The 26,418-nt window shown below is 48.3% G+C and overlaps 53 non-coding genes and 1 pseudogene across 53 annotated transcripts; all 54 read left to right on the top strand.

Annotated features, from left to right (window-relative positions):
- Positions 1-339: 339 nt before the first annotated feature.
- Positions 340-458, top strand: LOC147968700 (5S ribosomal RNA). The gene has a single exon (XR_015606697.1). It is a non-coding gene; the product is annotated as a 5S ribosomal RNA (ribosomal RNA).
- Positions 459-822: 364 nt separating this feature from the next.
- LOC147968699 (5S ribosomal RNA) lies at positions 823-941 on the top strand. Its single transcript, XR_015606364.1, has one exon. It is a non-coding gene; the product is annotated as a 5S ribosomal RNA (ribosomal RNA).
- A 364-nt stretch (positions 942-1,305) lies between these two features.
- LOC147968698 (5S ribosomal RNA) lies at positions 1,306-1,424 on the top strand. The gene has a single exon (XR_015606004.1). It is a non-coding gene; the product is annotated as a 5S ribosomal RNA (ribosomal RNA).
- A 364-nt stretch (positions 1,425-1,788) lies between these two features.
- Positions 1,789-1,908, top strand: LOC147968697 (5S ribosomal RNA). Its single transcript, XR_015606483.1, has one exon. It is a non-coding gene; the product is annotated as a 5S ribosomal RNA (ribosomal RNA).
- A 364-nt stretch (positions 1,909-2,272) lies between these two features.
- LOC147968696 (5S ribosomal RNA) lies at positions 2,273-2,391 on the top strand. The gene has a single exon (XR_015606685.1). It is a non-coding gene; the product is annotated as a 5S ribosomal RNA (ribosomal RNA).
- A 364-nt stretch (positions 2,392-2,755) lies between these two features.
- Positions 2,756-2,874, top strand: LOC147968695 (5S ribosomal RNA). The gene has a single exon (XR_015606675.1). It is a non-coding gene; the product is annotated as a 5S ribosomal RNA (ribosomal RNA).
- A 364-nt stretch (positions 2,875-3,238) lies between these two features.
- Positions 3,239-3,357, top strand: LOC147968694 (5S ribosomal RNA). Its single transcript, XR_015606664.1, has one exon. It is a non-coding gene; the product is annotated as a 5S ribosomal RNA (ribosomal RNA).
- A 364-nt stretch (positions 3,358-3,721) lies between these two features.
- On the top strand, positions 3,722-3,840 carry LOC147968693 (5S ribosomal RNA). The gene has a single exon (XR_015606058.1). It is a non-coding gene; the product is annotated as a 5S ribosomal RNA (ribosomal RNA).
- Positions 3,841-4,204: 364 nt separating this feature from the next.
- LOC147968692 (5S ribosomal RNA) lies at positions 4,205-4,323 on the top strand. The gene has a single exon (XR_015606632.1). It is a non-coding gene; the product is annotated as a 5S ribosomal RNA (ribosomal RNA).
- A 368-nt stretch (positions 4,324-4,691) lies between these two features.
- On the top strand, positions 4,692-4,810 carry LOC147968691 (5S ribosomal RNA). Its single transcript, XR_015605779.1, has one exon. It is a non-coding gene; the product is annotated as a 5S ribosomal RNA (ribosomal RNA).
- A 364-nt stretch (positions 4,811-5,174) lies between these two features.
- Positions 5,175-5,293, top strand: LOC147968690 (5S ribosomal RNA). Its single transcript, XR_015606653.1, has one exon. It is a non-coding gene; the product is annotated as a 5S ribosomal RNA (ribosomal RNA).
- A 364-nt stretch (positions 5,294-5,657) lies between these two features.
- LOC147968689 (5S ribosomal RNA) lies at positions 5,658-5,776 on the top strand. Its single transcript, XR_015606057.1, has one exon. It is a non-coding gene; the product is annotated as a 5S ribosomal RNA (ribosomal RNA).
- Positions 5,777-6,140: 364 nt separating this feature from the next.
- On the top strand, positions 6,141-6,259 carry LOC147968688 (5S ribosomal RNA). The gene has a single exon (XR_015606532.1). It is a non-coding gene; the product is annotated as a 5S ribosomal RNA (ribosomal RNA).
- Positions 6,260-6,623: 364 nt separating this feature from the next.
- On the top strand, positions 6,624-6,742 carry LOC147968687 (5S ribosomal RNA). The gene has a single exon (XR_015606769.1). It is a non-coding gene; the product is annotated as a 5S ribosomal RNA (ribosomal RNA).
- A 364-nt stretch (positions 6,743-7,106) lies between these two features.
- Positions 7,107-7,225, top strand: LOC147968686 (5S ribosomal RNA). The gene has a single exon (XR_015606642.1). It is a non-coding gene; the product is annotated as a 5S ribosomal RNA (ribosomal RNA).
- Positions 7,226-7,589: 364 nt separating this feature from the next.
- On the top strand, positions 7,590-7,709 carry LOC147968685 (5S ribosomal RNA). The gene has a single exon (XR_015606712.1). It is a non-coding gene; the product is annotated as a 5S ribosomal RNA (ribosomal RNA).
- A 364-nt stretch (positions 7,710-8,073) lies between these two features.
- On the top strand, positions 8,074-8,182 carry LOC147968684 (5S ribosomal RNA; annotated as a pseudogene).
- A 364-nt stretch (positions 8,183-8,546) lies between these two features.
- Positions 8,547-8,665, top strand: LOC147968683 (5S ribosomal RNA). The gene has a single exon (XR_015606631.1). It is a non-coding gene; the product is annotated as a 5S ribosomal RNA (ribosomal RNA).
- Positions 8,666-9,029: 364 nt separating this feature from the next.
- Positions 9,030-9,148, top strand: LOC147968682 (5S ribosomal RNA). Its single transcript, XR_015605710.1, has one exon. It is a non-coding gene; the product is annotated as a 5S ribosomal RNA (ribosomal RNA).
- Positions 9,149-9,512: 364 nt separating this feature from the next.
- LOC147968681 (5S ribosomal RNA) lies at positions 9,513-9,631 on the top strand. Its single transcript, XR_015606620.1, has one exon. It is a non-coding gene; the product is annotated as a 5S ribosomal RNA (ribosomal RNA).
- Positions 9,632-9,995: 364 nt separating this feature from the next.
- LOC147968680 (5S ribosomal RNA) lies at positions 9,996-10,114 on the top strand. The gene has a single exon (XR_015606609.1). It is a non-coding gene; the product is annotated as a 5S ribosomal RNA (ribosomal RNA).
- A 364-nt stretch (positions 10,115-10,478) lies between these two features.
- Positions 10,479-10,597, top strand: LOC147968679 (5S ribosomal RNA). Its single transcript, XR_015606598.1, has one exon. It is a non-coding gene; the product is annotated as a 5S ribosomal RNA (ribosomal RNA).
- A 364-nt stretch (positions 10,598-10,961) lies between these two features.
- LOC147968678 (5S ribosomal RNA) lies at positions 10,962-11,080 on the top strand. Its single transcript, XR_015606586.1, has one exon. It is a non-coding gene; the product is annotated as a 5S ribosomal RNA (ribosomal RNA).
- A 364-nt stretch (positions 11,081-11,444) lies between these two features.
- On the top strand, positions 11,445-11,563 carry LOC147968677 (5S ribosomal RNA). Its single transcript, XR_015606575.1, has one exon. It is a non-coding gene; the product is annotated as a 5S ribosomal RNA (ribosomal RNA).
- A 364-nt stretch (positions 11,564-11,927) lies between these two features.
- Positions 11,928-12,046, top strand: LOC147968676 (5S ribosomal RNA). Its single transcript, XR_015606564.1, has one exon. It is a non-coding gene; the product is annotated as a 5S ribosomal RNA (ribosomal RNA).
- Positions 12,047-12,410: 364 nt separating this feature from the next.
- On the top strand, positions 12,411-12,529 carry LOC147968675 (5S ribosomal RNA). The gene has a single exon (XR_015606553.1). It is a non-coding gene; the product is annotated as a 5S ribosomal RNA (ribosomal RNA).
- Positions 12,530-12,893: 364 nt separating this feature from the next.
- On the top strand, positions 12,894-13,013 carry LOC147968674 (5S ribosomal RNA). Its single transcript, XR_015606711.1, has one exon. It is a non-coding gene; the product is annotated as a 5S ribosomal RNA (ribosomal RNA).
- Positions 13,014-13,377: 364 nt separating this feature from the next.
- On the top strand, positions 13,378-13,497 carry LOC147968673 (5S ribosomal RNA). The gene has a single exon (XR_015606710.1). It is a non-coding gene; the product is annotated as a 5S ribosomal RNA (ribosomal RNA).
- A 364-nt stretch (positions 13,498-13,861) lies between these two features.
- LOC147968672 (5S ribosomal RNA) lies at positions 13,862-13,980 on the top strand. Its single transcript, XR_015606542.1, has one exon. It is a non-coding gene; the product is annotated as a 5S ribosomal RNA (ribosomal RNA).
- Positions 13,981-14,344: 364 nt separating this feature from the next.
- On the top strand, positions 14,345-14,463 carry LOC147968671 (5S ribosomal RNA). The gene has a single exon (XR_015606531.1). It is a non-coding gene; the product is annotated as a 5S ribosomal RNA (ribosomal RNA).
- Positions 14,464-14,827: 364 nt separating this feature from the next.
- Positions 14,828-14,946, top strand: LOC147968670 (5S ribosomal RNA). Its single transcript, XR_015606406.1, has one exon. It is a non-coding gene; the product is annotated as a 5S ribosomal RNA (ribosomal RNA).
- Positions 14,947-15,310: 364 nt separating this feature from the next.
- LOC147968669 (5S ribosomal RNA) lies at positions 15,311-15,429 on the top strand. The gene has a single exon (XR_015606520.1). It is a non-coding gene; the product is annotated as a 5S ribosomal RNA (ribosomal RNA).
- A 364-nt stretch (positions 15,430-15,793) lies between these two features.
- Positions 15,794-15,912, top strand: LOC147968668 (5S ribosomal RNA). Its single transcript, XR_015606247.1, has one exon. It is a non-coding gene; the product is annotated as a 5S ribosomal RNA (ribosomal RNA).
- Positions 15,913-16,276: 364 nt separating this feature from the next.
- On the top strand, positions 16,277-16,395 carry LOC147968667 (5S ribosomal RNA). Its single transcript, XR_015606509.1, has one exon. It is a non-coding gene; the product is annotated as a 5S ribosomal RNA (ribosomal RNA).
- A 364-nt stretch (positions 16,396-16,759) lies between these two features.
- Positions 16,760-16,878, top strand: LOC147968666 (5S ribosomal RNA). Its single transcript, XR_015606143.1, has one exon. It is a non-coding gene; the product is annotated as a 5S ribosomal RNA (ribosomal RNA).
- A 364-nt stretch (positions 16,879-17,242) lies between these two features.
- Positions 17,243-17,361, top strand: LOC147968665 (5S ribosomal RNA). The gene has a single exon (XR_015606010.1). It is a non-coding gene; the product is annotated as a 5S ribosomal RNA (ribosomal RNA).
- A 364-nt stretch (positions 17,362-17,725) lies between these two features.
- Positions 17,726-17,844, top strand: LOC147968664 (5S ribosomal RNA). The gene has a single exon (XR_015606457.1). It is a non-coding gene; the product is annotated as a 5S ribosomal RNA (ribosomal RNA).
- Positions 17,845-18,212: 368 nt separating this feature from the next.
- LOC147968663 (5S ribosomal RNA) lies at positions 18,213-18,331 on the top strand. The gene has a single exon (XR_015606581.1). It is a non-coding gene; the product is annotated as a 5S ribosomal RNA (ribosomal RNA).
- Positions 18,332-18,695: 364 nt separating this feature from the next.
- Positions 18,696-18,814, top strand: LOC147968662 (5S ribosomal RNA). Its single transcript, XR_015605918.1, has one exon. It is a non-coding gene; the product is annotated as a 5S ribosomal RNA (ribosomal RNA).
- Positions 18,815-19,178: 364 nt separating this feature from the next.
- LOC147968661 (5S ribosomal RNA) lies at positions 19,179-19,297 on the top strand. The gene has a single exon (XR_015606267.1). It is a non-coding gene; the product is annotated as a 5S ribosomal RNA (ribosomal RNA).
- A 364-nt stretch (positions 19,298-19,661) lies between these two features.
- On the top strand, positions 19,662-19,780 carry LOC147968660 (5S ribosomal RNA). Its single transcript, XR_015606236.1, has one exon. It is a non-coding gene; the product is annotated as a 5S ribosomal RNA (ribosomal RNA).
- Positions 19,781-20,144: 364 nt separating this feature from the next.
- On the top strand, positions 20,145-20,263 carry LOC147968659 (5S ribosomal RNA). The gene has a single exon (XR_015606498.1). It is a non-coding gene; the product is annotated as a 5S ribosomal RNA (ribosomal RNA).
- A 364-nt stretch (positions 20,264-20,627) lies between these two features.
- LOC147968658 (5S ribosomal RNA) lies at positions 20,628-20,746 on the top strand. Its single transcript, XR_015605807.1, has one exon. It is a non-coding gene; the product is annotated as a 5S ribosomal RNA (ribosomal RNA).
- Positions 20,747-21,110: 364 nt separating this feature from the next.
- Positions 21,111-21,229, top strand: LOC147968657 (5S ribosomal RNA). The gene has a single exon (XR_015606487.1). It is a non-coding gene; the product is annotated as a 5S ribosomal RNA (ribosomal RNA).
- A 364-nt stretch (positions 21,230-21,593) lies between these two features.
- Positions 21,594-21,712, top strand: LOC147968656 (5S ribosomal RNA). The gene has a single exon (XR_015606456.1). It is a non-coding gene; the product is annotated as a 5S ribosomal RNA (ribosomal RNA).
- Positions 21,713-22,080: 368 nt separating this feature from the next.
- On the top strand, positions 22,081-22,199 carry LOC147968655 (5S ribosomal RNA). Its single transcript, XR_015606580.1, has one exon. It is a non-coding gene; the product is annotated as a 5S ribosomal RNA (ribosomal RNA).
- A 364-nt stretch (positions 22,200-22,563) lies between these two features.
- Positions 22,564-22,682, top strand: LOC147968654 (5S ribosomal RNA). The gene has a single exon (XR_015606235.1). It is a non-coding gene; the product is annotated as a 5S ribosomal RNA (ribosomal RNA).
- Positions 22,683-23,046: 364 nt separating this feature from the next.
- On the top strand, positions 23,047-23,165 carry LOC147968653 (5S ribosomal RNA). The gene has a single exon (XR_015606475.1). It is a non-coding gene; the product is annotated as a 5S ribosomal RNA (ribosomal RNA).
- Positions 23,166-23,529: 364 nt separating this feature from the next.
- LOC147968652 (5S ribosomal RNA) lies at positions 23,530-23,648 on the top strand. Its single transcript, XR_015605805.1, has one exon. It is a non-coding gene; the product is annotated as a 5S ribosomal RNA (ribosomal RNA).
- A 364-nt stretch (positions 23,649-24,012) lies between these two features.
- On the top strand, positions 24,013-24,131 carry LOC147968651 (5S ribosomal RNA). The gene has a single exon (XR_015606464.1). It is a non-coding gene; the product is annotated as a 5S ribosomal RNA (ribosomal RNA).
- Positions 24,132-24,495: 364 nt separating this feature from the next.
- On the top strand, positions 24,496-24,614 carry LOC147968650 (5S ribosomal RNA). Its single transcript, XR_015606455.1, has one exon. It is a non-coding gene; the product is annotated as a 5S ribosomal RNA (ribosomal RNA).
- Positions 24,615-25,294: 680 nt separating this feature from the next.
- LOC147968649 (5S ribosomal RNA) lies at positions 25,295-25,413 on the top strand. The gene has a single exon (XR_015606454.1). It is a non-coding gene; the product is annotated as a 5S ribosomal RNA (ribosomal RNA).
- A 368-nt stretch (positions 25,414-25,781) lies between these two features.
- On the top strand, positions 25,782-25,900 carry LOC147968648 (5S ribosomal RNA). Its single transcript, XR_015606579.1, has one exon. It is a non-coding gene; the product is annotated as a 5S ribosomal RNA (ribosomal RNA).
- Positions 25,901-26,264: 364 nt separating this feature from the next.
- LOC147968647 (5S ribosomal RNA) lies at positions 26,265-26,383 on the top strand. The gene has a single exon (XR_015606453.1). It is a non-coding gene; the product is annotated as a 5S ribosomal RNA (ribosomal RNA).
- The last annotated feature ends 35 nt before the right edge of the window (positions 26,384-26,418 follow it).

Raw genomic sequence — 26,418 nt, 5'->3', positions numbered from 1 at the left:
TGAGGAACAGAACGCACGTGCGTGATATATATTAAGCCTGTCATCATATTTTTGACATTTGCGATATGTTTTAGCTCGGAGCTCGTTAGTCACGCGGCTAGGGAGAGTTGGGGCGCGAAAAGCGCGTTGTGAAAGGGGTGTAAAATACGTGTTGCTGCGGTATAGAGGGAGGGGTGGAAATCGTGGTAAACTCGTCTTCGTAGTTGAGCGAGAGAGTAAGTAGTATAGGGCATTATCCATTAGTAGGCGACGGTTGTAATGGTAGTAAGAACGTATAGCCGTCTTTGTAGCGGACGTGGGAGTGGGAAGCATAAGGGATGAAGCCGGGGGTAACATGTCGGATGCGATCATACCAGCACTAAAGCACCGGATCCCATCAGAACTCCGAAGTTAAGCGTGCTTGGGCGAGAGTAGTACTAGGATGGGTGACCTCCTGGGAAGTCCTCGTGTTGCATTCCCTTTTTAATTATTTTTGTACGTACATGAGGAACAGAACGCACGTGCGTGATATATATTAAGCCTGTCATCATATTTTTGACATTTGCGATATGTTTTAGCTCGGAGCTCGTTAGTCACGCGGCTAGGGAGAGTTGGGGCGCGAAAAGCGCGTTGTGAAAGGGGTGTAAAATACGTGTTGCTGCGGTATAGAGGGAGGGGTGGAAATCGTGGTAAACTCGTCTTCGTAGTTGAGCGAGAGAGTAAGTAGTATAGGGCATTATCCATTAGTAGGCGACGGTTGTAATGGTAGTAAGAACGTATAGCCGTCTTTGCAGCGGACGTGGGAGTGGGAAGCATAAGGGATGAAGCCGGGGGTAACATGTCGGATGCGATCATACCAGCACTAAAGCACCGGATCCCATCAGAACTCCGAAGTTAAGTGTGCTTGGGTGAGAGTAGTACTAGGATGGGTGACCTCCTGGGAAGTCCTCGTGTTGCATTCCCTTTTTAATTATTTTTGTACGTACGTGAGGAACAGAACGCACGTGCGTGATATATATTAAGCCTGTCATCATATTTTTGACATTTGCGATATGTTTTAGCTCGGAGCTCGTTAGTCACGCGGCTAGGGAGAGTTGGGGCGCGAAAAGCGCGTTGTGAAAGGGGTGTAAAATACGTGTTGCTGCGGTATAGAGGGAGGGGTGGAAATCGTGGTAAACTCGTCTTCGTAGTTGAGCGAGAGAGTAAGTAGTATAGGGCATTATCCATTAGTAGGCGACGGTTGTAATGGTAGTAAGAATGTATAGCCGTCTTTGCAGCGGACGTGGGAGTGGGAAGCATAAGGGATGAAGCCGGGGGTAACATGTCGGATGCGATCATACCAGCACTAAAGCACCGGATCCCATCAGAACTCCGAAGTTAAGCGTGCTTGGGCGAGAGTAGTACTAGGATGGGTGACCTCCTGGGAAGTCCTCGGGTTGCATTCCCTTTTTAATTATTTTTGTACGTACATGAGGAACAGAACGCACGTGCGTGATATATATTAAGCCTGTCATCATATTTTTGACATTTGCGATATGTTTTAGCTCGGAGCTCGTTAGTCACGCGGCTAGGGAGAGTTGGGGCGCGAAAAGCGCGTTGTGAAAGGGGTGTAAAATTCGTGTTGCTGCGGTATAGAGGGAGGGGTGGAAATCGTGGTAAACTCGTCTTCGTAGTTGAGCGAGAGAGTAAGTAGTATAGGGCATTATCCATTAGTAGGCGACGGTTGTAATGGTAGTAAGAACGTATAGCCGTCTTTGCAGCGGACGTGGGAGTGGGAAGCATAAGGGATGAAGCCGGGGGTAACATGTCGGATGCGATCATACCAGCACTAAAGCACCGGATCCCATCAGAACTCCGAAGTTAAGCGTGCTTGGGCGAGAGTAGTACTAGGATGGGTGACCTCCTGGGGAAGTCCTCGTGTTGCATTCCCTTTTTAATTATTTTTGTACGTACATGAGGAACAGAACGCACGTGCGTGATATATATTAAGCCTGTCATCATATTTTTGACATTTGCGATATGTTTTAGCTCGGAGCTCGTTAGTCACGCGGCTAGGGAGAGTTGGGGCGCGAAAAGCGCGTTGTGAAAGGGGTGTAAAATACGTGTTGCTGCGGTATAGAGGGAGGGTTGGAAATCGTGGTAAACTCGTCTTCGTAGTTGAGCGAGAGAGTAAGTAGTATAGGGCATTATCCATTAGTAGGCGACGGTTGTAATGGTAGTAAGAACGTATAGCCGTCTTTGCAGCGGACGTGGGAGTGGGAAGCATAAGGGATGAAGCCGGGGGTAACATGTCGGATGCGATCATACCAGCACTAAAGCACCGGATCCCATCAGAACTCCGAAGTTAAGCGTGCTTGGGCGAGAGTAGTACTAGGATGGGTGACCTCCTGGGAAGTCCTCGTGTTGCATTCCCTTTTTAATTATTTTTGTACGTACGTGAGGAACAGAACGCACGTGCGTGATATATATTAAGTCTGTCATCATATTTTTGACATTTGCGATATGTTTTAGCTCGGAGCTCGTTAGTCACGCGGCTAGGGAGAGTTGGGGCGCGAAAAGCGCGTTGTGAAAGGGGTGTAAAATACGTGTTGCTGCGGTATAGAGGGAGGGGTGGAAATCGTGGTAAACTCGTCTTCGTAGTTGAGCGAGAGAGTAAGTAGTATAGGGCATTATCCATTAGTAGGCGACGGTTGTAATGGTAGTAAGAACGTATAGCCGTCTTTGTAGCGGACGTGGGAGTGGGAAGCATAAGGGATGAAGCCGGGGGTAACATGTCGGATGCGATCATACCAGCACTAAAGCACCGGATCCCATCAGAACTCCGAAGTTAAGCGTGCTTGGGCGAGAGTAGTACTAGGATGGGTGACCTCCTGGGAAGTCCTCGTGTTGCATTCCCTTTTTAATTATTTTTGTGCGTACGTGAGGAACAGAACGCACGTGCGTGATATATATTAAGCCTGTCATCATATTTTTGACATTTGCGATATGTTTTAGCTCGGAGCTCGTTAGTCACGCGGCTAGGGAGAGTTGGGGCGCGAAAAGCGCGTTGTGAAAGGGGTGTAAAATACGTGTTGCTGCGGTATAGAGGGAGGGGTGGAAATCGTGGTAAACTCGTCTTCGTAGTTGAGCGAGAGAGTAAGTAGTATAGGGCATTATCCATTAGTAGGCGACGGTTGTAATGGTAGTAAGAACGTATAGCCGTCTTTGTAGCGGACGTGGGAGTGGGAAGCATAAGGGATGAAGCCGGGGGTAACATGTCGGATGCGATCATACCAGCACTAAAGCACCGGATCCCATCAGAACTCCGAAGTTAAGCGTGCTTGGGCGAGAGTAGTACTAGGATGGGTGACCTCCTGGGAAGTCCTCGTGTTGCATTCCCTTTTTAATTATTTTTGTACGTACGTGAGGAACAGAACGCACGTGCGTGATATATATTAAGCCTGTCATCATATTTTTGACATTTGCGATATGTTTTAGCTCGGAGCTCGTTAGTCACGCGGCTAGGGAGAGTTGGGGCGCGAAAAGCGCGTTGTGAAAGGGGTGTAAAATACGTGTTGCTGCGGTATAGAGGGAGGGGTGGAAATCGTGGTAAACTCGTCTTCGTAGTTGAGCGAGAGAGTAAGTAGTATAGGGCATTATCCATTAGTAGGCGACGGTTGTAATGGTAGTAAGAACGTATAGCCGTCTTTGCAGCGGACGTGGGAGTGGGAAGCATAAGGGATGAAGCCGGGGGTAACATGTCGGATGCGATCATACCAGCACTAAAGCACCGGATCCCATCAGAACTCCGAAGTTAAGCGTGCTTGGGTGAGAGTAGTACTAGGATGGGTGACCTCCTGGGAAGTCCTCGTGTTGCATTCCCTTTTTAATTATTTTTGTACGTACGTGAGGAACAGAACGCACGTGCGTGATATATATTAAGCCTGTCATCATATTTTTGACATTTGCGATATGTTTTAGCTCGGAGCTCGTTAGTCACGCGGCTAGGGAGAGTTGGGGCGCGAAAAGCGCGTTGTGAAAGGGGTGTAAAATACGTGTTGCTGCGGTATAGAGGGAGGGGTGGAAATCGTGGTAAACTCGTCTTCGTAGTTGAGCGAGAGAGTAAGTAGTATAGGGCATTATCCATTAGTAGGCGACGGTTGTAATGGTAGTAAGAACGTATAGCCGTCTTTGCAGCGGACGTGGGAGTGGGAAGCATAAGGGATGAAGCCGGGGGTAACATGTCGGATGCGATCATACCAGCACTAAAGCATCGGATCCCATCAGAACTCCGAAGTTAAGCGTGCTTGGGCGAGAGTAGTAATAGGATGGGTGACCTCCTGGGAAGTCCTCGTGTTGCATTCCCTTTTTAATTATTTTTGTACGTACGTGAGGAACAGAACGCACGTGCGTGCGTGATATATATTAAGCCTGTCATCATATTTTTGACATTTGCGATATGTTTTAGCTCGGAGCTCGTTAGTCACGCGGCTAGGGAGAGTTGGGGCGCGAAAAGCGCGTTGTGAAAGGGGTGTAAAATACGTGTTGCTGCGGTATAGAGGGAGGGGTGGAAATCGAGGTAAACTCGTCTTCGTAGTTGAGCGAGAGAGTAAGTAGTATAGGGCATTATCCATTAGTAGGCGACGGTTGTAATGGTAGTAAGAACGTATAGCCGTCTTTGCAGCGGACGTGGGAGTGGGAAGCATAAGGGATGAAGCCGGGGGTAACATGTCGTATGCGATCATACCAGCACTAAAGCACCGGATCCCATCAGAACTCCGAAGTTAAGCGTGCTTGGGCGAGAGTAGTACTTGGATGGGTGACCTCCTGGGAAGTCCTCGTGTTGCATTCCCTTTTTAATTATTTTTGTACGTACGTGAGGAACAGAACGCACGTGCGTGATATATATTAAGCCTGTCATCATATTTTTGACATTTGCGATATGTTTTAGCTCGGAGCTCGTTAGTCACGCGGCTAGGGAGAGTTGGGGCGCGAAAAGCGCGTTGTGAAAGGGGTGTAAAATACGTGTTGCTGCGGTATAGAGGGAGGGGTGGAAATCGTGGTAAACTCGTCTTCGTAGTTGAGCGAGAGAGTAAGTAGTATAGGGCATTATCCATTAGTAGGCGACGGTTGTAATGGTAGTAAGAACGTATAGCCGTCTTTGTAGCGGACGTGGGAGTGGGAAGCATAAGGGATGAAGCCGGGGGTAACATGTCGGATGCGATCATACCAGCACTAAAGCACCGGATCCCATCAGAACTCCGAAGTTAAGCGTGCTTGGGCGAGAGTAGTACTAGGATGGGTGACCTCCTGGGAAGTCCTCGTGTTGCATTCCCTTTTTAATTATTTTTGTACGTACGTGAGGAACAGAACGCACGTGCGTGATATATATTAAGCCTGTCATCATATTTTTGACATTTGCGATATGTTTTAGCTCGGAGCTCGTTAGTCACGCGGCTAGGGAGAGTTGGGGCGCGAAAAGCGCGTTGTGAAAGGGGTGTAAAATACGTGTTGCTGCGGTATAGAGGGAGGGGTGGAAATCGTGGTAAACTCGTCTTCGTAGTTGAGCGAGAGAGTAAGTAGTATAGGGCATTATCCATTAGTAGGCGACGTTTGTAATGGTAGTAAGAACGTATAGCCGTCTTTGCAGCGGACGTGGGAGTGGGAAGCATAAGGGATGAAGCCGGGGGTAACATGTCGGATGCGATCATACCAGCACTAAAGCACCGGATCCCATCAGAACTCCGAAGTTAAGCGTGCTTGGGTGAGAGTAGTACTAGGATGGGTGACCTCCTGGGAAGTCCTCGTGTTGCATTCCCTTTTTAATTATTTTTGTACGTACGTGAGGAACAGAACGCACGTGCGTGATATATATTAAGCCTGTCATCATATTTTTGACATTTGCGATATGTTTTAGCTTGGAGCTCGTTAGTCACGCGGCTAGGGAGAGTTGGGGCGCGAAAAGCGCGTTGTGAAAGGGGTGTAAAATACGTGTTGCTGCGGTATAGAGGGAGGGGTGGAAATCGTGGTAAACTCGTCTTCGTAGTTGAGCGAGAGAGTAAGTAGTATAGGGCATTATCCATTAGTAGGCGACGGTTGTAATGGTAGTAAGAATGTATAGCCGTCTTTGCAGCGGACGTGGGAGTGGGAAGCATAAGGGATGAAGCCGGGGGTAACATGTCGGATGCGATCATACCAGCACTAAAGCACCGGATCCCATCAGAACTCCGAATTTAAGTGTGCTTGGGCGAGAGTAGTACTAGGATGGGTGACCTCCTGGGAAGTCCTCGTGTTGCATTCCCTTTTTAATTATTTTTGTACGTACGTGAGGAACAGAACGCACGTGCGTGATATATATTAAGCCTGTCATCATATTTTTGACATTTGCGATATGTTTTAGCTCGGAGCTCGTTAGTCACGCGGCTAGGGAGAGTTGGGGCGCGAAAAGCGCGTTGTGAAAGGGGTGTAAAATACGTGTTGCTGCGGTATAGAGGGAGGGGTGGAAATCGTGGTAAACTCGTCTTCGTAGTTGAGCGAGAGAGTAAGTAGTATAGGGCATTATCCATTAGTAGGCGACGGTTGTAATGGTAGTAAGAACGTCTAGCCGTCTTTGCAGCGGACGTGGGAGTGGGAAGCATAAGGGATGAAGCCGGGGGTAACATGTCGGATGCGATCATACCAGCACTAAAGCATCGGATCCCATCAGAACTCCGAAGTTAAGCGTGCTTGGGCAAGAGTAGTACTAGGATAGGTGACCTCCTGGGAAGTCCTCGTGTTGCATTCCCTTTTTAATTATTTTTGTACGTACGTGAGGAACAGAACGCACGTGCGTGATATATATTAAGCCTGTCATCATATTTTTGACATTTGCGATATGTTTTAGCTCGGAGCTCGTTAGTCACGCGGCTAGGGAGAGTTGGGGCGCGAAAAGCGCGTTGTGAAAGGGGTGTAAAATACGTGTTGCTGCGGTATAGAGGGAGGGGTGGAAATCGTGGTAAACTCGTCTTCGTAGTTGAGCGAGAGAGTAAGTAGTATAGGGCATTATCCATTAGTAGGCGACGGTTGTAATGGTAGTAAGAACGTATAGCCGTCTTTGCAGCGGACGTGGGAGTGGGAAGCATAAGGGATGAATCCCGGGGTAACATGTCGGATGCGATCATACCAGCACTAAAGCACCGGATCCCATCAGAACTCCGAAGTTAAGCGTGCTTGGGCGAGAGTAGTACTAGGATGGGTGACCTCCTGGGAAGTCCTCGTGTTGCATTCCCTTTTTAATTATTTTTGTACGTACGTGAGGAACAGAACGCACGTGCGTGATATATATTAAGCCTGTCATCATATTTTTGACATTTGCGATATGTTTTAGCTCGGAGCTCGTTAGTCACGCGGCTAGGGAGAGTTGGGGCGCGAAAAGCGCGTTGTGAAAGGGGTGTAAAATACGTGTTGCTGCGGTATAGAGGGAGGGGTGGAAATCGTGGTAAACTCGTCTTCGTAGTTGAGCGAGAGAGTAAGTAGTATAGGGCATTATCCATTAGTAGGCGACGGTTGTAATGGTAGTAAGAATGTATAGCCGTCTTTGTAGCGGACGTGGGAGTGGGAAGCATAAGGGATGAAGCCGGGGGTAACATGTCGGATGCGAGCATACCAGCACTAAAGCACCGGATCCCATCAGAACTCCGAAGTTAAGCGTGCTTGGGCGAGAGGTAGTACTAGGATGGGTGACCTCCTGGGAAGTCCTCGTGTTGCATTCCCTTTTTAATTATTTTTGTGCGTACGTGAGGAACAGAACGCACGTGCGTGATATATATTAAGCCTGTCATCATATTTTTGACATTTGCGATATGTTTTAGCTCGGAGCTCGTTAGTCACGCGGCTAGGGAGAGTTGGGGCGCGAAAAGCGCGTTGTGAAAGGGGTGTAAAATACGTGTTGCTGCGGTATAGAGGGAGGGGTGGAAATCGTGGTAAACTCGTCTTCGTAGTTGAGCGAGAGAGTAAGTAGTATAGGGCATTATCCATTAGTAGGCGACGGTTGTAATGGTAGTAAGAATGTATAGCCGTCTTTGCAGCGGACGTGGGAGTGGGAAGCATAAGGGATGAAGCCGGGGGTAACATGTCGGATGCGATCATACCAGCACTAAAGCACCGGATCTCCGAAGTTAAGCGTGCTTGGGCGAGAGTAGTAATAGGATGGGTGACCTCCTGGGAAGTCCTCGTGTTGCATTCCCTTTTTAATTATTTTTGTGCGTACGTGAGGAACAGAACGCACGTGCGTGATATATATTAAGCCTGTCATCATATTTTTGACATTTGCGATATGTTTTAGCTCGGAGCTCGTTAGTCACGCGGCTAGGGAGAGTTGGGGCGCGAAAAGCGCGTTGTGAAAGGGGTGTAAAATACGTGTTGCTGCGGTATAGAGGGAGGGGTGGAAATCGTGGTAAACTCGTCTTCGTAGTTGAGCGAGAGAGTAAGTAGTATAGGGCATTATCCATTAGTAGGCGACGGTTGTAATGGTAGTAAGAATGTATAGCCGTCTTTGCAGCGGACGTGGGAGTGGGAAGCATAAGGGATGAAGCCGGGGGTAACATGTCGGATGCGATCATACCAGCACTAAAGCACCGGATCCCATCAGAACTCCGAAGTTAAGCGTGCTTGGGCGAGAGTAGTACTAGGATGGGTGACCTCCTGGGAAGTCCTCGTGTTGCATTCCCTTTTTAATTATTTTTGTGCGTACGTGAGGAATAGAACGCACGTGCGTGATATATATTAAGCCTGTCATCATATTTTTGACATTTGCGATATGTTTTAGCTCGGAGCTCATTAGTCACGCGGCTAGGGAGAGTTGGGGCGCGAAAAGCGCGTTGTGAAAGGGGTGTAAAATACGTGTTGCTGCGGTATAGAGGGAGGGGTGGAAATCGTGGTAAACTCGTCTTCGTAGTTGAGCGAGAGAGTAAGTAGTATAGGGCATTATCCATTAGTAGGCGACGGTTGTAATGGTAGTAAGAATGTATAGCCGTCTTTGCAGCGGACGTGGGAGTGGGAAGCATAAGGGATGAAGCCGGGGGTAACATCTCGGATGCGATCATACCAGCACTAAAGCACCGGATCCCATCAGAACTCCGAAGTTAAGCGTGCTTGGGCGAGAGTAGTACTAGGATGGGTGACCTCGTGGGAAGTCCTCGTGTTGCATTCCATTTTTAATTATTTTTGTACGTACGTGAGGAACAGAACGCACGTGCGTGATATATATTAAGCCTGTCATCATATTTTTGACATTTGCGATATGTTTTAGCTCGGAGCTCGTTAGTCACGCGGCTAGGGAGAGTTGGGGCGCGAAAAGCGCGTTGTGAAAGGGGTGTAAAATACGTGTTGCTGCGGTATAGAGGGAGGGGTGGAAATCGTGGTAAACTCGTCTTCGTAGTTGAGCGAGAGAGTAAGTAGTATAGGGCATTATCCATTAGTAGGCGACGGTTGTAATGGTAGTAAGAATGTATAGCCGTCTTTGCAGCGGACGTGGGAGTGGGAAGCATAAGGGATGAAGCCGGGGGTAACATGTCGGATGCGATCATACCAGCACTAAAGCACCGGATCCCATCAGAACTCCGAAGTTAAGCGTGCTTGGGCGAGAGTAGTACTAGGATGGGTGACCTCCTGGGAAGTCCTCGTGTTGCATTCCCTTTTTAATTATTTTTGTGCGTACGTGAGGAACAGAACGCACGTGCGTGATATATATTAAGCCTGTCATCATATTTTTGACATTTGCGATATGTTTTAGCTCGGAGCTCGTTAGTCACGCGGCTAGGGAGAGTTGGGGCGCGAAAAGCGCGTTGTGAAAGGGGTGTAAAATACGTGTTGCTGTGGTATAGAGGGAGGGGTGGAAATCGTGGTAAACTCGTCTTCGTAGTTGAGCGAGAGAGTAAGTAGTATAGGGCATTATCCATTAGTAGGCGACGGTTGTAATGGTAGTAAGAATGTATAGCCGTCTTTGCAGCGGACTTGGGAGTGGGAAGCATAAGGGATGAAGCCGGGGGTAACATGTCGGATGCGATCATACCAGCACTAAAGCACCGGATCCCATCAGAACTCCGAAGTTAAGCGTGCTTGGGCGAGAGTAGTACTAGGATGGGTGACCTCCTGGGAAGTCCTCGTGTTGCATTCCCTTTTTAATTATTTTTGTGCGTACGTGAGGAACAGAACGCACGTGCGTGATATATATTAAGCCTGTCATCATATTTTTGACATTTGCGATATGTTTTAGCTCGGAGCTCGTTAGTCACGCGGCTAGGGAGAGTTGGGGCGCGAAAAGCGCGTTGTGAAAGGGGTGTAAAATACGTGTTGCTGCGGTATAGAGGGAGGGGTGGAAATCGTGGTAAACTCGTCTTCGTAGTTGAGCGAGAGAGTAAGTAGTATAGGGCATTATCCATTAGTAGGCGACGGTTGTAATGGTAGTAAGAATGTATAGCCGTCTTTGCAGCGGACGTGGGAGTGGGAAGCATAAGGGATGAAGCCGGGGGTAACATGTCGGATGCGATCATACCAGCACTAAAGCACCGGATCCCATCAGAACTCCGAAGTTAAGCGTGCTTGGGCGAGAGTAGTACTAGGATGGGTGACCTCCTGGGAAGTCCTCGTGTTGCATTCCCTTTTTAATTATTTTTGTGCGTACGTGAGGAACAGAACGCACGTGCGTGATATATATTAAGCCTGTCATCATATTTTTGACATTTGCGATATGTTTTAGCTCGGAGCTCGTTAGTCACGCGGCTAGGGAGAGTTGGGGCGCGAAAAGCGCGTTGTGAAAGGGGTGTAAAATACGTGTTGCTGTGGTATAGAGGGAGGGGTGGAAATCGTGGTAAACTCGTCTTCGTAGTTGAGCGAGAGAGTAAGTAGTATAGGGCATTATCCATTAGTAGGCGACGGTTGTAATGGTAGTCAGAATGTATAGCCGTCTTTGCAGCGGACGTGGGAGTGGGAAGCATAAGGGATGAAGCCGGGGGTAACATGTCGGATGCGATCATACCAGCACTAAAGCACCGGATCCCATCAGAACTCCGAAGTTAAGCGTGCTTGGGCGAGAGTAGTACTAGGATGGGTGACCTCCTGGGAAGTCCTCGTGTTGCATTCCCTTTTTAATTATTTTTGTGCGTACGTGAGGAACAGAACGCACGTGCGTGATATATATTAAGCCTGTCATCATATTTTTGACATTTGCGATATGTTTTAGCTCGGAGCTCGTTAGTCACGCGGCTAGGGAGAGTTGGGGCGCGAAAAGCGCGTTGTGAAAGGGGTGTAAAATACGTGTTGCTGCGGTATAGAGGGAGGGGTGGAAATCGTGGTAAACTCGTCTTCGTAGTTGAGCGAGAGAGTAAGTAGTATAGGGCATTATCCATTAGTAGGCGACGGTTGTAATGGTAGTAAGAATGTATAGCCGTCTTTGCAGCGGACGTGGGAGTGGGAAGCATAAGGGATGAAGCCGGGGGTAACATGTCGGATGCGATCATACCAGCACTAAAGCACCGGATCCCATCAGAACTCCGAAGTTAAGCGTGCTTGGGCGAGAGTAGTACTAGGATGGGTGACCTCCTGGGAAGTCCTCGTGTTGCATTCCCTTTTTAATTATTTTTGTACGTACGTGAGGAACAGAACGCACGTGCGTGATATATATTAAGCCTGTCATCATATTTTTGACATTTGCGATATGTTTTAGCTCGGAGCTCGTTAGTCACGCGGCTAGGGAGAGTTGGGGCGCGAAAAGCGCGTTGTGAAAGGGGTGTAAAATACGTGTTGCTGCGGTATAGAGGGAGGGGTGGAAATCGTGGTAAACTCGTCTTCGTAGTTGAGCGAGAGAGTAAGTAGTATAGGGCATTATCCATTAGTAGGCGACGGTTGTAATGGTAGTAAGAATGTATAGCCGTCTTTGCAGCGGACGTGGGAGTAGGAAGCATAAGGGATGAAGCCAGGGGTAACATGTCGGATGCGATCATACCAGCACTAAAGCACCGGATCCCATCAGAACTCCGAAGTTAAGCGTGCTTGGGCGAGAGTAGTACTAGGATGGGTGACCTCCTGGGAAGTCCTCGTGTTGCATTCCCTTTTTAATTATTTTTGTGCGTACGTGAGGAACAGAACGCACGTGCGTGATATATATTAAGCCTGTCATCATATTTTTGACATTTGCGATATGTTTTAGCTCGGAGCTCGTTAGTCACGCGGCTAGGGAGAGTTGGGGCGCGAAAAGCGCGTTGTGAAAGGGGTGTAAAATACGTGTTGCTGCGGTATAGAGGGAGGGGTGGAAATCGTGGTAAACTCGTCTTCGTAGTTGAGCGAGAGAGTAAGTAGTATAGGGCATTATCCATTAGTAGGCGACGGTTGTAATGGTAGTAAGAATGTATAGCCGTCTTTGCAGCGGACGTGGGAGTGGGAAGCATAAGGGATGAAGCCGGGGGTAACATGTCGGATGCGATCATACCAGCACTAAAGCACCGGATCCCATCAGAACTCCGAAGTTAAGCGTGCTTGGGCGAGAGTAGTACTAGGATGGGTGACCTCCTGGGAAGTCCTCGTGTTGCATTCCCTTTTTAATTATTTTTGTGCGTACGTGAGGAACAGAACGCACGTGCGTGATATATATTAAGCCTGTCATCATATTTTTGACATTTGCGATATGTTTTAGCTCGGAGCTCGTTAGTCACGCGGCTAGGGAGAGTTGGGGCGCGAAAAGCGCGTTGTGAAAGGGGTGTAAAATACGTGTTGCTGCGGTATAGAGGGAGGGGTGGAAATCGTGGTAAACTCGTCTTCGTAGTTGAGCGAGAGAGTAAGTAGTATAGGGCATTATCCATTAGTAGGCGACGGTTGTAATGGTAGTAAGAATGTATAGCCGTCTTTGTAGCGGACGTGGGAGTGGGAAGCATAAGGGATGAAGCCGGGGGTAACATGTCGGATGCGAGCATACCAGCACTAAAGCACCGGATCCCATCAGAACTCCGAAGTTAAGCGTGCTTGGGCGAGAGGTAGTACTAGGATGGGTGACCTCCTGGGAAGTCCTCGTGTTGCATTCCCTTTTTAATTATTTTTGTGCGTACGTGAGGAACAGAACGCACGTGCGTGATATATATTAAGCCTGTCATCATATTTTTGACATTTGCGATATGTTTTAGCTCGGAGCTCGTTAGTCACGCGGCTAGGGAGAGTTGGGGCGCGAAAAGCGCGTTGTGAAAGGGGTGTAAAATACGTGTTGCTGCGGTATAGAGGGAGGGGTGGAAATCGTGGTAAACTCGTCTTCGTAGTTGAGCGAGAGAGTAAGTAGTATAGGGCATTATCCATTAGTAGGCGACGGTTGTAATGGTAGTAAGAATGTATAGCCGTCTTTGTAGCGGACGTGGGAGTGGGAAGCATAAGGGATGAAGCCGGGGGTAACATGTCGGATGCGAGCATACCAGCACTAAAGCACCGGATCCCATCAGAACTCCGAAGTTAAGCGTGCTTGGGCGAGAGGTAGTACTAGGATGGGTGACCTCCTGGGAAGTCCTCGTGTTGCATTCCCTTTTTAATTATTTTTGTGCGTACGTGAGGAACAGAACGCACGTGCGTGATATATATTAAGCCTGTCATCATATTTTTGACATTTGCGATATGTTTTAGCTCGGAGCTCGTTAGTCACGCGGCTAGGGAGAGTTGGGGCGCGAAAAGCGCGTTGTGAAAGGGGTGTAAAATACGTGTTGCTGCGGTATAGAGGGAGGGGTGGAAATCGTGGTAAACTCGTCTTCGTAGTTGAGCGAGAGAGTAAGTAGTATAGGGCATTATCCATTAGTAGGCGACGGTTGTAATGGTAGTAAGAATGTATAGCCGTCTTTGCAGCGGACGTGGGAGTGGGAAGCATAAGGGATGAAGCCGGGGGTAACATGTCGGATGCGATCATACCAGCACTAAAGCACCGGATCCCATCAGAACTCCGAAGTTAAGCGTGCTTGGGCGAGAGTAGTACTAGGATGGGTGACCTCCTGGGAAGTCCTCGTGTTGCATTCCCTTTTTAATTATTTTTGTGCGTACGTGAGGAACAGAACGCACGTGCGTGATATATATTAAGCCTGTCATCATATTTTTGACATTTGCGATATGTTTTAGCTCGGAGCTCGTTAGTCACGCGGCTAGGGAGAGTTGGGGCGCGAAAAGCGCGTTGTGAAAGGGGTGTAAAATACGTGTTGCTGCGGTATAGAGGGAGGGGTGGAAATCGTGGTAAACTCGTCTTCGTAGTTGAGCGAGAGAGTAAGTAGTATAGGGCATTATCCATTAGTAGGCGACGGTTGTAATGGTAGTAAGAATGTATAGCCGTCTTTGCAGCGGACGTGGGAGTGGGAAGCATAAGGGATGAAGCCGGGGGTAACATCTCGGATGCGATCATACCAGCACTAAAGCACCGGATCCCATCAGAACTCCGAAGTTAAGCGTGCTTGGGCGAGAGTAGTACTAGGATGGGTGACCTCCTGGGAAGTCCTCGTGTTGCATTCCCTTTTTAATTATTTTTGTACGTACGTGAGGAACAGAACGCACGTGCGTGATATATATTAAGCCTGTCATCATATTTTTGACATTTGCGATATGTTTTAGCTCGGAGCTCGTTAGTCACGCGGCTAGGGAGAGTTGGGGCGCGAAAAGCGCGTTGTGAAAGGGGTGTAAAATACGTGTTGCTGCGGTATAGAGGGAGGGGTGGAAATCGTGGTAAACTCGTCTTCGTAGTTGAGCGAGAGAGTAAGTAGTATAGGGCATTATCCATTAGTAGGCGACGGTTGTAATGGTAGTAAGAATGTATAGCCGTCTTTGCAGCGGACGTGGGAGTGGGAAGCATAAGGGATGAAGCCGGGGGTAACATGTCGGATGCGATCATACCAGCACTAAAGCACCGGATCCCATCAGAACTCCGAAGTTAAGCGTGCTTGGGCGAGAGTAGTACTAGGATGGGTGACCTCCTGGGAAGTCCTCATGTTGCATTCCCTTTTTAATTATTTTTGTGCGTACGTGAGGAACAAAACGCACGTGCGTGATATATATTAAGCCTGTCATCATATTTTTGACATTTGCGATATGTTTTAGCTCGGAGCTCGTTAGTCACGCGGCTAAGGAGAGTTGGGGCGCGAAAAGCGCGTTGTGAAAGGGGTGTAAAATACGTGTTGCTGCGGTATAGAGGGAGGGGTGGAAATCGTGGTAAACTCGTCTTCGTAGTTGAGCGAGAGAGTAAGTAGTATAGGGCATTATCCATTAGTAGGCGACGGTTGTAATGGTAGTAAGAATGTATAGCCGTCTTTGCAGCGGACGTGGGAGTGGGAAGCATAAGGGATGAAGCCGGGGGTAACATGTCGGATGCGATCATACCAGCACTAAAGCACCGGATCCCATCAGAACTCCGAAGTTAAGCGTGCTTGGGCGAGAGTAGTACTAGGATGGGTGACCTCCTGGGAAGTCCTCGTGTTGCATTCCCTTTTTAATTATTTTTGTGCGTACGTGAGGAACAGAACGCACGTGCGTGATATATATTAAGCCTGTCATCATATTTTTGACATTTGCGATATGTTTTAGCTCGGAGCTCGTTAGTCACGCGGCTAGGGAGAGTTGGGGCGCGAAAAGCGCGTTGTGAAAGGGGTGTAAAATACGTGTTGCTGCGGTATAGAGGGAGGGGTGGAAATCGTGGTAAACTCGTCTTCGTAGTTGAGCGAGAGAGTAAGTAGTATAGGGCATTATCCATTAGTAGGCGACGGTTGTAATGGTAGTAAGAATGTATAGCCGTCTTTGCAGCGGACGTGGGAGTGGGAAGCATAAGGGATGAAGCCGGGGGTAACATGTCGGATGCGATCATACCAGCACTAAAGCACCGGATCCCATCAGAACTCCGAAGTTAAGCGTGCTTGGGCAAGAGTAGTACTAGGATGGGTGACCTCCTGGGAAGTCCTCGTGTTGCATTCCCTTTTTAATTATTTTTGTACGTACGTGAGGAACAGAACGCACGTGCGTGATATATATTAAGCCTGTCATCATATTTTTGACATTTGCGATATGTTTTAGCTCGGAGCTCGTTAGTCACGCGGCTAGGGAGAGTTGGGGCGCGAAAAGCGCGTTGTGAAAGGGTTGTAAAATACGTGTTGCTGCGGTATAGAGGGAGGGGTGGAAATCGTGGTAAACTCGTCTTCGTAGTTGAGCGAGAGAGTAAGTAGTATAGGGCATTATCCATTAGTAGGCGACGGTTGTAATGGTAGTAAGAATGTATAGCCGTCTTTGCAGCGGACGTGGGAGTGGGAAGCATAAGGGATGAAGCCGGGGGTAACATGTCGGATGCGATCATACCAGCACTAAAGCACCGGATCCCATCAGAACTCCGAAGTTAAGCGTGCTTGGGCGAGAGTAGTACTAGGATGGGTGACCTCCTGGGAAGTCCTCGTGTTGCATTCCCTTTTTAATTATTTTTGTACGTACGTGGGGAACAGAACGCACGTGCGTGATATATATTAAGCCTGTCATCATATTTTTGACATTTGCGATATGTTTTAGCTCGGAGCTCGTTAGTCACGCGGCTAGGGAGAGTTGGGGCGCGAAAAGCGCGTTGTGAAAGGGGTGTAAAATACGTGTTGCTGCGGTATAGAGGGAGGGGTGGAAATCGTGGTAAACTCGTCTTCGTAGTTGAGCGAGAGAGTAAGTAGTATAGGGCATTATCCATTAGTAGGCGACGGTTGTAATGGTAGTAAGAATGTATAGCCGTCTTTGCAGCGGACGTGGGAGTGGGAAGCATAAGGGATGAAGCCGGGGGTAACATGTCGGATGCGATCATACCAGCACTAAAGCACCGGATCCCATCAGAACTCCGAAGTTAAGCATGCTTGGGCGAGAGTAGTACTAGGATGGGTGACCTCCTGGGAAGTCCTCGTGTTGCATTCCCTTTTTAATTATTTTTGTACGTACGTGGGGAACAGAACGCACGTGCGTGATATATATTAAGCCTGTCATCATATTTTTGACATTTGCGATATGTTTTAGCTCGGAGCTCGTTAGTCACGCGGCTAGGGAGAGTTGGGGCGCGAAAAGCGCGTTGTGAAAGGGGTGTAAAATACGTGTTGCTGCGGTATAGAGGGAGGGGTGGAAATCGTGGTAAACTCGTCTTCGTAGTTGAGCGAGAGAGTAAGTAGTATAGGGCATTATCCATTAGTAGGCGACGGTTGTAATGGTAGTAAGAATGTATAGCCGTCTTTGCAGCGGACGTGGGAGTGGGAAGCATAAGGGATGAAGCCGGGGGTAACATGTCAGATGCGATCATACCAGCACTAAAGCACCGGATCCCATCAGAACTCCGAAGTTAAGCGTGCTTGGGCGAGAGTAGTACTAGGATGGGTGACCTCCTGGGAAGTCCTCGTGTTGCATTCCCTTTTTAATTATTTTTGTACGTACGTGGGGAACAGAACGCACGTGCGTGATATATATTAAGCCTGTCATCATATTTTTGACATTTGCGATATGTTTTAGCTCGGAGCTCGTTAGTCACGCGGCTAGGGAGAGTTGGGGCGCGAAAAGCGCGTTGTGAAAGGGGTGTAAAATACGTGTTGCTGCGGTATAGAGGGAGGGGTGGAAATCGTGGTAAACTCGTCTTCGTAGTTGAGCGAGAGAGTAAGTAGTATAGGGCATTATCCATTAGTAGGCGACGGTTGTAATGGTAGTAAGAATGTATAGCCGTCTTTGTAGCGGACGTGGGAGTGGGAAGCATAAGGGATGAAGCCGGGGGTAACATGTCGGATGCGATCATACCAGCACTAAAGCACCGGATCCCATCAAAACTCCGAAGTTAAGCGTGCTTGGGCGAGAGTAGTACTAGGATGGGTGACCTCCTGGGAAGTCCTCGTGTTGCATTCCCTTTTTAATTATTTTTGTACGTACGTGAGGAACAGAACGCACGTGCGTGCGTGATATATATTAAGCCTGTCATCATATTTTTGACATTTGCGATATGTTTTAGCTCGGAGCTCGTTAGTCACGCGGCTAGGGAGAGTTGGGGCGCGAAAAGCGCGTTGTGAAAGGGGTGTAAAATACGTGTTGCTGCGGTATAGAGGGAGGGGTGGAAATCGTGGTAAACTCGTCTTCGTAGTTGAGCGAGAGAGTAAGTAGTATAGGGCATTATCCATTAGTAGGCGACGGTTGTAATGGTAGTAAGAATGTATAGCCGTCTTTGCAGCGGACGTGGGAGTGGGAAGCATAAGGGATGAAGCCGGGGGTAACATGTCGGATGCGATCATACCAGCACTAAAGCACCGGATCCCATCAGAACTCCGAAGTTAAGCGTGCTTGGGCGAGAGTAGTACTAGGATGGGTGACCTCCTGCGAAGTCCTCATGTTGCATTCCCTTTTTAATTATTTTTGTACGTACGTGAGGAACAGAACGCACGTGCGTGATATATATTAAGCCTGTCATCATATTTTTGACATTTGCGATATGTTTTAGCTCGGAGCTCGTTAGTCACGCGGCTAGAGAGAGTTGGGGCGCGAAAAGCGCGTTGTGAAAGGGGTGTAAAATACGTGTTGCTGCGGTATAGAGGGAGGGGTGGAAATCGTGGTAAACTCGTCTTCGTAGTTGAGCGAGAGAGTAAGTAGTATAGGGCATTATCCATTAGTAGGCGACGGTTGTAATGGTAGTAAGAATGTATAGCCGTCTTTGCAGCGGACGTGGGAGTGGGAAGCATAAGGGATGAAGCCGGGGGTAACATGTCGGATGCGATCATACCAGCACTAAAGCACCGGATCCCATCAGAACTCTGAAGTTAAGCGTGCTTGGGCGAGAGTAGTACTAGGATGGGTGACCTCCTGGGAAGTCCTCGTGTTGCATTCCCTTTTTAATTATTTTTGTACGTACGTGAGGAACAGAACGCACGTGCGTGATATATATTAAGCCTGTCATCATATTTTTGACATTTGCGATATGTTTTAGCTCGGAGCTCGTTAGTCACGCGGCTAGGGAGAGTTGGGGCGCGAAAAGCGCGTTGTGAAAGGGGTGTAAAATACGTGTTGCTGCGGTATAGAGGGAGGGGTGGAAATCGTGGTAAACTCGTCTTCGTAGTTGAGCGAGAGAGTAAGTAGTATAGGGCATTATCCATTAGTAGGCGACGGTTGTAATGGTAGTAAGAATGTATAGCCGCCTTTGTAGCGGACGTGGGAGTGGGAAGCATAAGGGATGAAGCCGGGGGTAACATGTCGGATGCGATCATACCAGCACTAAAGCACCGGATCCCATCAGAACTCCAAAGTTAAGCGTGCTTGGGCGAGAGTAGTACTAGGATGGGTGACCTCCTGGGAAGTCCTCGTGTTGCATTCCCTTTTTAATTATTTTTGTACGTACGTGAGGAACAGAACGCACGTGCGTGATATATATTAAGCCTTTCATCATATTTTTGACATTTGCGATATGTTTTACCTCGGAGCTCGTTAGTCACGCGGCTAGGGAGAGTTGGGGCGCGAAAAGCGCGTTGTGAAAGGGGTGTAAAATACGTGTTGCTGCGGTATAGAGGGAGGGGTGGAAATCGTGGTAAACTCGTCTTCGTAGTTGAGCGAGAGAGTAAGTAGTATAGGGCATTATCCATTAGTAGGCGACGGTTGTAATGGTAGTAAGAATGTATAGCCGTCTTTGCAGCGGACGTGGGAGTGGGAAGCATAAGGGATGAAGCCGGGGGTAACATGTCGGATGCGATCATACCAGCACTAAAGCACCGGATCCCATCAGAACTCCGAAGTTAAGCGTGCTTGGGCGAGAGTAGTACTAGGATGGGTGACCTCCTCGGAAGTCCTCGTGTTGCATTCCCTTTTTAATTATTTTTGTACGTACGTGAGGAACAGAACGCACGTGCGTGATATATATTAAGCCTGGCATCATATTTTTGACATTTGCGATATGTTTTAGCTCGGAGCTCGTTAGTCACGCGGCTAGGGAGAGTTGGGGCGCGAAAAGCGCGTTGTGAAAGGGGTGTAAAATACGTGTTGCTGCGGTATAGAGGGAGGGGTGGAAATCGTGGTAAACTCGTCTTCGTAGTTGAGCGAGAGAGTAAGTAGTATAGGGCATTATCCATTAGTAGGCGACGGTTGTAATGGTAGTAAGAATGTATAGCCATGTTTGCAGCGGACGTGGGAGTGGGAAGCATAAGGGATGAAGCCGGGGGTAACATGTCGGATGCGATCATACCAGCACTAAAGCACCGGATCCCATCAGAACTCCGAAGTTAAGCGTGCTTGGGCGAGAGTAGTACTAGGATGGGTGACCTCCTGGGAAGTCCTCGTGTTGCATTCCCTTTTTAATTATTTTTGTACGTACGTGAGGAACAGAACGCACGTGCGTGATATATATTAAGCCTGTCATCATATTTTTGACATTTGCGATATGTTTTAGCTCGGAGCTCGTTAGTCACGCGGCTAGGGAGAGTTGGGGCGCGAAAAGCGCGTTGTGAAAGGGGTGTAAAATACGTGTTGCTGCGGTATAGAGGGAGGGGTGGAAATCGTGGTAAACTCGTCTTCGTAGTTGAGCGAGAGAGTAAGTAGTATAGGGCATTATCCATTAGTAGGCGACGGTTGTAATGGTAGTAAGAATGTATAGCCGTCTTTGTAGCGGACGTGGGAGTGGGAAGCATAAGGGATGAAGCCGGGGGTAACATGTCGGATGCGATTATACCAGCACTAAAGCACCGGATCCCATCAGAACTCCGAAGTTAAGCGTGCTTGGGCGAGAGTAGTACTAGGATGGGTGACCTCCTGGGAAGTCCTCGTGTTGCATTCCCTTTTTAATTATTTTTGTACGTACGTGAGGAACAGAACGCACGTGCGTGATATATATTAAGCCTGTCATCATATTTTTGACATTTGCGATATGTTTTAGCTCGGAGCTCGTTAGTCACGCGGCTAGGGAGAGTTGGGGCGCGAAAAGCGCGTTGTGCAAGGGGTGTAAAATACGTGTTGCTGCGGTATAGAGGGAGGGGTGGAAATCGTGGTAAACTCGTCTTCGTAGTTGAGCGAGAGAGTAAGTAGTATAGGGCATTATCCATTAGTACGTGACGGTTGTAATGGTAGTAAGAATGTATAGCCGTCTTTGCAGCGGACGTGGGAGTGGGAAGCATAAGGGATGAAGCCGGGGGTAACATGTTGGATGCGATCATACCAGCACTAAAGCACCGGATCCCATCAGAACTCCGAAGTTAAGCGTGCTTGGGCGAGAGTAGTACTAGGATGGGTGACCTCCTGGGAAGTCCTCGTGTTGCATTCCCTTTTTAATTATTTTTGTACGTACGTGAGGAACAGAACGCACGTGCGTGATATATATTAAGCCTGTCATCATATTTTTGACATTTGCGATATGTTTTAGCTCGGAGCTCGTTAGTCACGCGGCTAGGGAGAGTTGGGGCGCGAAAAGCGCGTTGTGAAAGGGGTGTAAAATACGTGTTGCTGCGGTATAGAGGGAGGGGTGGAAATCGTGGTAAACTCGTCTTCGTAGTTGAGCGAGAGAGTAAGTAGTATAGGGCATTATCCATTAGTAGGCGACGGTTGTAATGGTAGTAAGAATGTATAGCCGTCTTTGTAGCGGACGTGGGAGTGGGAAGCATAAGGGATGAAGCCGGGGGTAACATGTCGGATGCGATCATACCAGCACTAAAGCACCGGATCCCATCAAAACTCCGAAGTTAAGCGTGCTTGGGCGAGAGTAGTACTAGGATGGGTGACCTCCTGGGAAGTCCTCGTGTTGCATTCCCTTTTTAATTATTTTTGTACGTACGTGAGGAACAGAACGCACGTGCGTGCGTGATATATATTAAGCCTGTCATCATATTTTTGACATTTGCGATATGTTTTAGCTCGGAGCTCGTTAGTCACGCGGCTAGGGAGAGTTGGGGCGCGAAAAGCGCGTTGTGAAAGGGGTGTAAAATACGTGTTGCTGCGGTATAGAGGGAGGGGTGGAAATCGTGGTAAACTCGTCTTCGTAGTTGAGCGAGAGAGTAAGTAGTATAGGGCATTATCCATTAGTAGGCGACGGTTGTAATGGTAGTAAGAATGTATAGCCGTCTTTGCAGCGGACGTGGGAGTGGGAAGCATAAGGGATGAAGCCGGGGGTAACATGTCGGATGCGATCATACCAGCACTAAAGCACCGGATCCCATCAGAACTCCGAAGTTAAGCGTGCTTGGGCGAGAGTAGTACTAGGATGGGTGACCTCCTGCGAAGTCCTCATGTTGCATTCCCTTTTTAATTATTTTTGTACGTACGTGAGGAACAGAACGCACGTGCGTGATATATATTAAGCCTGTCATCATATTTTTGACATTTGCGATATGTTTTAGCTCGGAGCTCGTTAGTCACGCGGCTAGGGAGAGTTGGGGCGCGAAAAGCGCGTTGTGAAAGGGGTGTAAAATACGTGTTGCTGCGGTATAGAGGGAGGGGTGGAAATCGTGGTAAACTCGTCTTCGTAGTTGAGCGAGAGAGTAAGTAGTATAGGGCATTATCCATTAGTAGGCGACGGTTGTAATGGTAGTAAGAATGTATAGCCGTCTTTGCAGCGGACGTGGGAGTGGGAAGCATAAGGGATGAAGCCGGGGGTAACATGTCGGATGCGATCATACCAGCACTAAAGCACCGGATCCCATCAGAACTCCGAAGTTAAGCGTGCTTGGGCGAGAGTAGTACTAGGATGGGTGACCTCCTCGGAAGTCCTCGTGTTGCATTCCCTTTTTAATTATTTTTGTACGTACGTGAGGAACAGAACGCACGTGCGTGATATATATTAAGCCTGGCATCATATTTTTGACATTTGCGATATGTTTTAGCTCGGAGCTCGTTAGTCACGCGGCTAGGGAGAGTTGGGGCGCGAAAAGCGCGTTGTGAAAGGGGTGTAAAATACGTGTTGCTGCGGTATAGAGGGAGGGGTGGAAATCGTGGTAAACTCGTCTTCGTAGTTGAGCGAGAGAGTAAGTAGTATAGGGCATTATCCATTAGTAGGCGACGGTTGTAATGGTAGTAAGAATGTATAGCCATCTTTGCAGCGGACGTGGGAGTGGGAAGCATAAGGGATGAAGCCGGGGGTAACATGTCGGATGCGATCATACCAGCACTAAAGCACCGGATCCCATCAGAACTCCGAAGTTAAGCGTGCTTGGGCGAGAGTAGTACTAGGATGGGTGACCTCCTGGGAAGTCCTCGTGTTGCATTCCCTTTTTAATTATTTTTGTACGTACGTGAGGAACAGAACGCACGTGCGTGATATATATTAAGCCTGTCATCATATTTTTGACATTTGCGATATGTTTTAGCTCGGAGCTCGTTAGTCACGCGGCTAGGGAGAGTTGGGGCGCGAAAAGCGCGTTGTGAAAGGGGTGTAAAATACGTGTTGCTGCGGTATAGAGGGAGGGGTGGAAATCGTGGTAAACTCGTCTTCGTAGTTGAGCGAGAGAGTAAGTAGTATAGGGCATTATCCATTAGTAGGCGACGGTTGTAATGGTAGTAAGAATGTATAGCCGTCTTTGTAGCGGACGTGGGAGTGGGAAGCATAAGGGATGAAGCCGGGGGTAACATGTCGGATGCGATTATACCAGCACTAAAGCACCGGATCCCATCAGAACTCCGAAGTTAAGCGTGCTTGGGCGAGAGTAGTACTAGGATGGGTGACCTCCTGGGAAGTCCTCGTGTTGCATTCCCTTTTTAATTATTTTTGTACGTACGTGAGGAACAGAACGCACGTGCGTGATATATATTAAGCCTGTCATCATATTTTTGACATTTGCGATATGTTTTAGCTCGGAGCTCGTTAGTCACGCGGCTAGGGAGAGTTGGGGCGCGAAAAGCGCGTTGTGCAAGGGGTGTAAAATACGTGTTGCTGCGGTATAGAGGGAGGGGTGGAAATCGTGGTAAACTCGTCTTCGTAGTTGAGCGAGAGAGTAAGTAGTATAGGGCATTATCCATTAGTACGCGACGGTTGTAATGGTAGTAAGAATGTATAGCCGTCTTTGCAGCGGACGTGGGAGTGGGAAGCATAAGGGATGAAGCCGGGGGTAACATGTTGGATGCGATCATACCAGCACTAAAGCACCGGATCCCATCAGAACTCCGAAGTTAAGCGTGCTTGGGCGAGAGTAGTACTAGGATGGGTGACCTCCTGGGAAGTCCTCGTGTTGCATTCCCTTTTTAATTATTTTTGTACGTACGTGAGGAACAGAACGCACGTGCGTGATATATATTAAGCCTGTCATCATATTTTTGACATTTGCGATATGTTTTAGCTCGGAGCTCGTTAGTCACGCGGCTAGGGAGAGTTGGGGCGCGAAAAGCGCGTTGTGAAAGGGGTGTAAAATACGTGTTGCTGCGGTATAGAGGGAGGGGTGGAAATCGTGGTAAACTCGTCTTCGTAGTTGAGCGAGAGAGTAAGTAGTATAGGGCATTATCCATTAGTAGGCGACGGTTGTAATGGTAGTAAGAATGTATAGCCGTCTTTGTAGCGGACGTGGGAGTGGGAAGCATAAGGGATGAAGCCGGGGGTAACATGTCGGATGCGATCATACCAGCACTAAAGCACCGGATCCCATCAAAACTCCGAAGTTAAGCGTGCTTGGGCGAGAGTAGTACTAGGATGGGTGACCTCCTGGGAAGTCCTCGTGTTGCATTCCCTTTTTAATTATTTTTGTACGTACGTGAGGAACAGAACGCACGTGCGTGCGTGATATATATTAAGCCTGTCATCATATTTTTGACATTTGCGATATGTTTTAGCTCGGAGCTCGTTAGTCACGCGGCTAGGGAGAGTTGGGGCGCGAAAAGCGCGTTGTGAAAGGGGTGTAAAATACGTGTTGCTGCGGTATAGAGGGAGGGGTGGAAATCGTGGTAAACTCGTCTTCGTAGTTGAGCGAGAGAGTAAGTAGTATAGGGCATTATCCATTAGTACTAGGATGGGTGACCTCCTGGGAAGTCCTCGTGTTGCATTCCCTTTTTAATTATTTTTGTACGTACGTGAGGAACAGAACGCACGTGCGTGATATATATTAAGCCTGTCATCATATTTTTGACATTTGCGATATGTTTTAGCTCGGAGCTCGTTAGTCACGCGGCTAGGGAGAGTTGGGGCGCGAAAAGCGCGTTGTGAAAGGGGTGTAAAATACGTGTTGCTGCGGTATAGAGGGAGGGGTGGAAATCGTGGTAAACTCGTCTTCGTAGTTGAGCGAGAGAGTAAGTAGTATAGGGCATTATCCATTAGTAGGCGACGGTTGTAATGGTAGTAAGAATGTATAGCCGTCTTTGTAGCGGACGTGGGAGTGGGAAGCATAAGGGATGAAGCCGGGGGTAACATGTCGGATGCGATCATACCAGCACTAAAGCACCGGATCCCATCAAAACTCCGAAGTTAAGCGTGCTTGGGCGAGAGTAGTACTAGGATGGGTGACCTCCTGGGAAGTCCTCGTGTTGCATTCCCTTTTTAATTATTTTTGTACGTACGTGAGGAACAGAACGCACGTGCGTGCGTGATATATATTAAGCCTGTCATCATATTTTTGACATTTGCGATATGTTTTAGCTCGGAGCTCGTTAGTCACGCGGCTAGGGAGAGTTGGGGCGCGAAAAGCGCGTTGTGAAAGGGGTGTAAAATACGTGTTGCTGCGGTATAGAGGGAGGGGTGGAAATCGTGGTAAACTCGTCTTCGTAGTTGAGCGAGAGAGTAAGTAGTATAGGGCATTATCCATTAGTAGGCGACGGTTGTAATGGTAGTAAGAATGTATAGCCGTCTTTGCAGCGGACGTGGGAGTGGGAAGCATAAGGGATGAAGCCGGGGGTAACATGTCGGATGCGATCATACCAGCACTAAAGCACCGGATCCCATCAGAACTCCGAAGTTAAGCGTGCTTGGGCGAGAGTAGTACTAGGATGGGTGACCTCCTGCGAAGTCCTCATGTTGCATTCCCTTTTTAATTATTTTTGTACGTACGTGAGGAACAGAACGCACGTGCGTGATATATATTAAGCCTGTCATCATATTTTTGACATTTGCGATATGTTTTAGCTCGGAGCTCGTTAGTCACGCGGCTAGAGAGAGTTGGGGCGCGAAAAGCGCGTTGTGAAAGGGGTGTAAAATACGTGTTGCTGCGGTATAGAGGGAGGGGTGGAAATCGTGGTAAACTCGTCTTCGTAGTTGAGCGAGAGAGTAAGTAGTATAGGGCATTATCCATTAGTAGGCGACGGTTGTAATGGTAGTAAGAATGTATAGCCGTCTTTGCAGCGGACGTGGGAGTGGGAAGCATAAGGGATGAAGCCGGGGGTAACATGTCGGATGCGATCATACCAGCACTAAAGCACCGGATCCCATCAGAACTCCGAAGTTAAGCGTGCTTGGGCGAGAGTAGTACTAGGATGGGTGACCTCCTGGGAAGTCCTCGTGTTGCATTCCCTTTTTAATTATTTTTGTACGTACGTGAGGAACAG

Source organism: Triticum urartu, chromosome 5A (genome assembly GCF_056163025.1).
Source record: "Triticum urartu cultivar PI428250 chromosome 5A, HENAU_Tu73, whole genome shotgun sequence".
Taxonomy (NCBI): Eukaryota; Viridiplantae; Streptophyta; class Magnoliopsida; order Poales; family Poaceae; genus Triticum; species Triticum urartu.
Note: the sequence above shows the minus strand (reverse complement) of the source record. Positions and strands in the feature narration are given on the sequence as shown.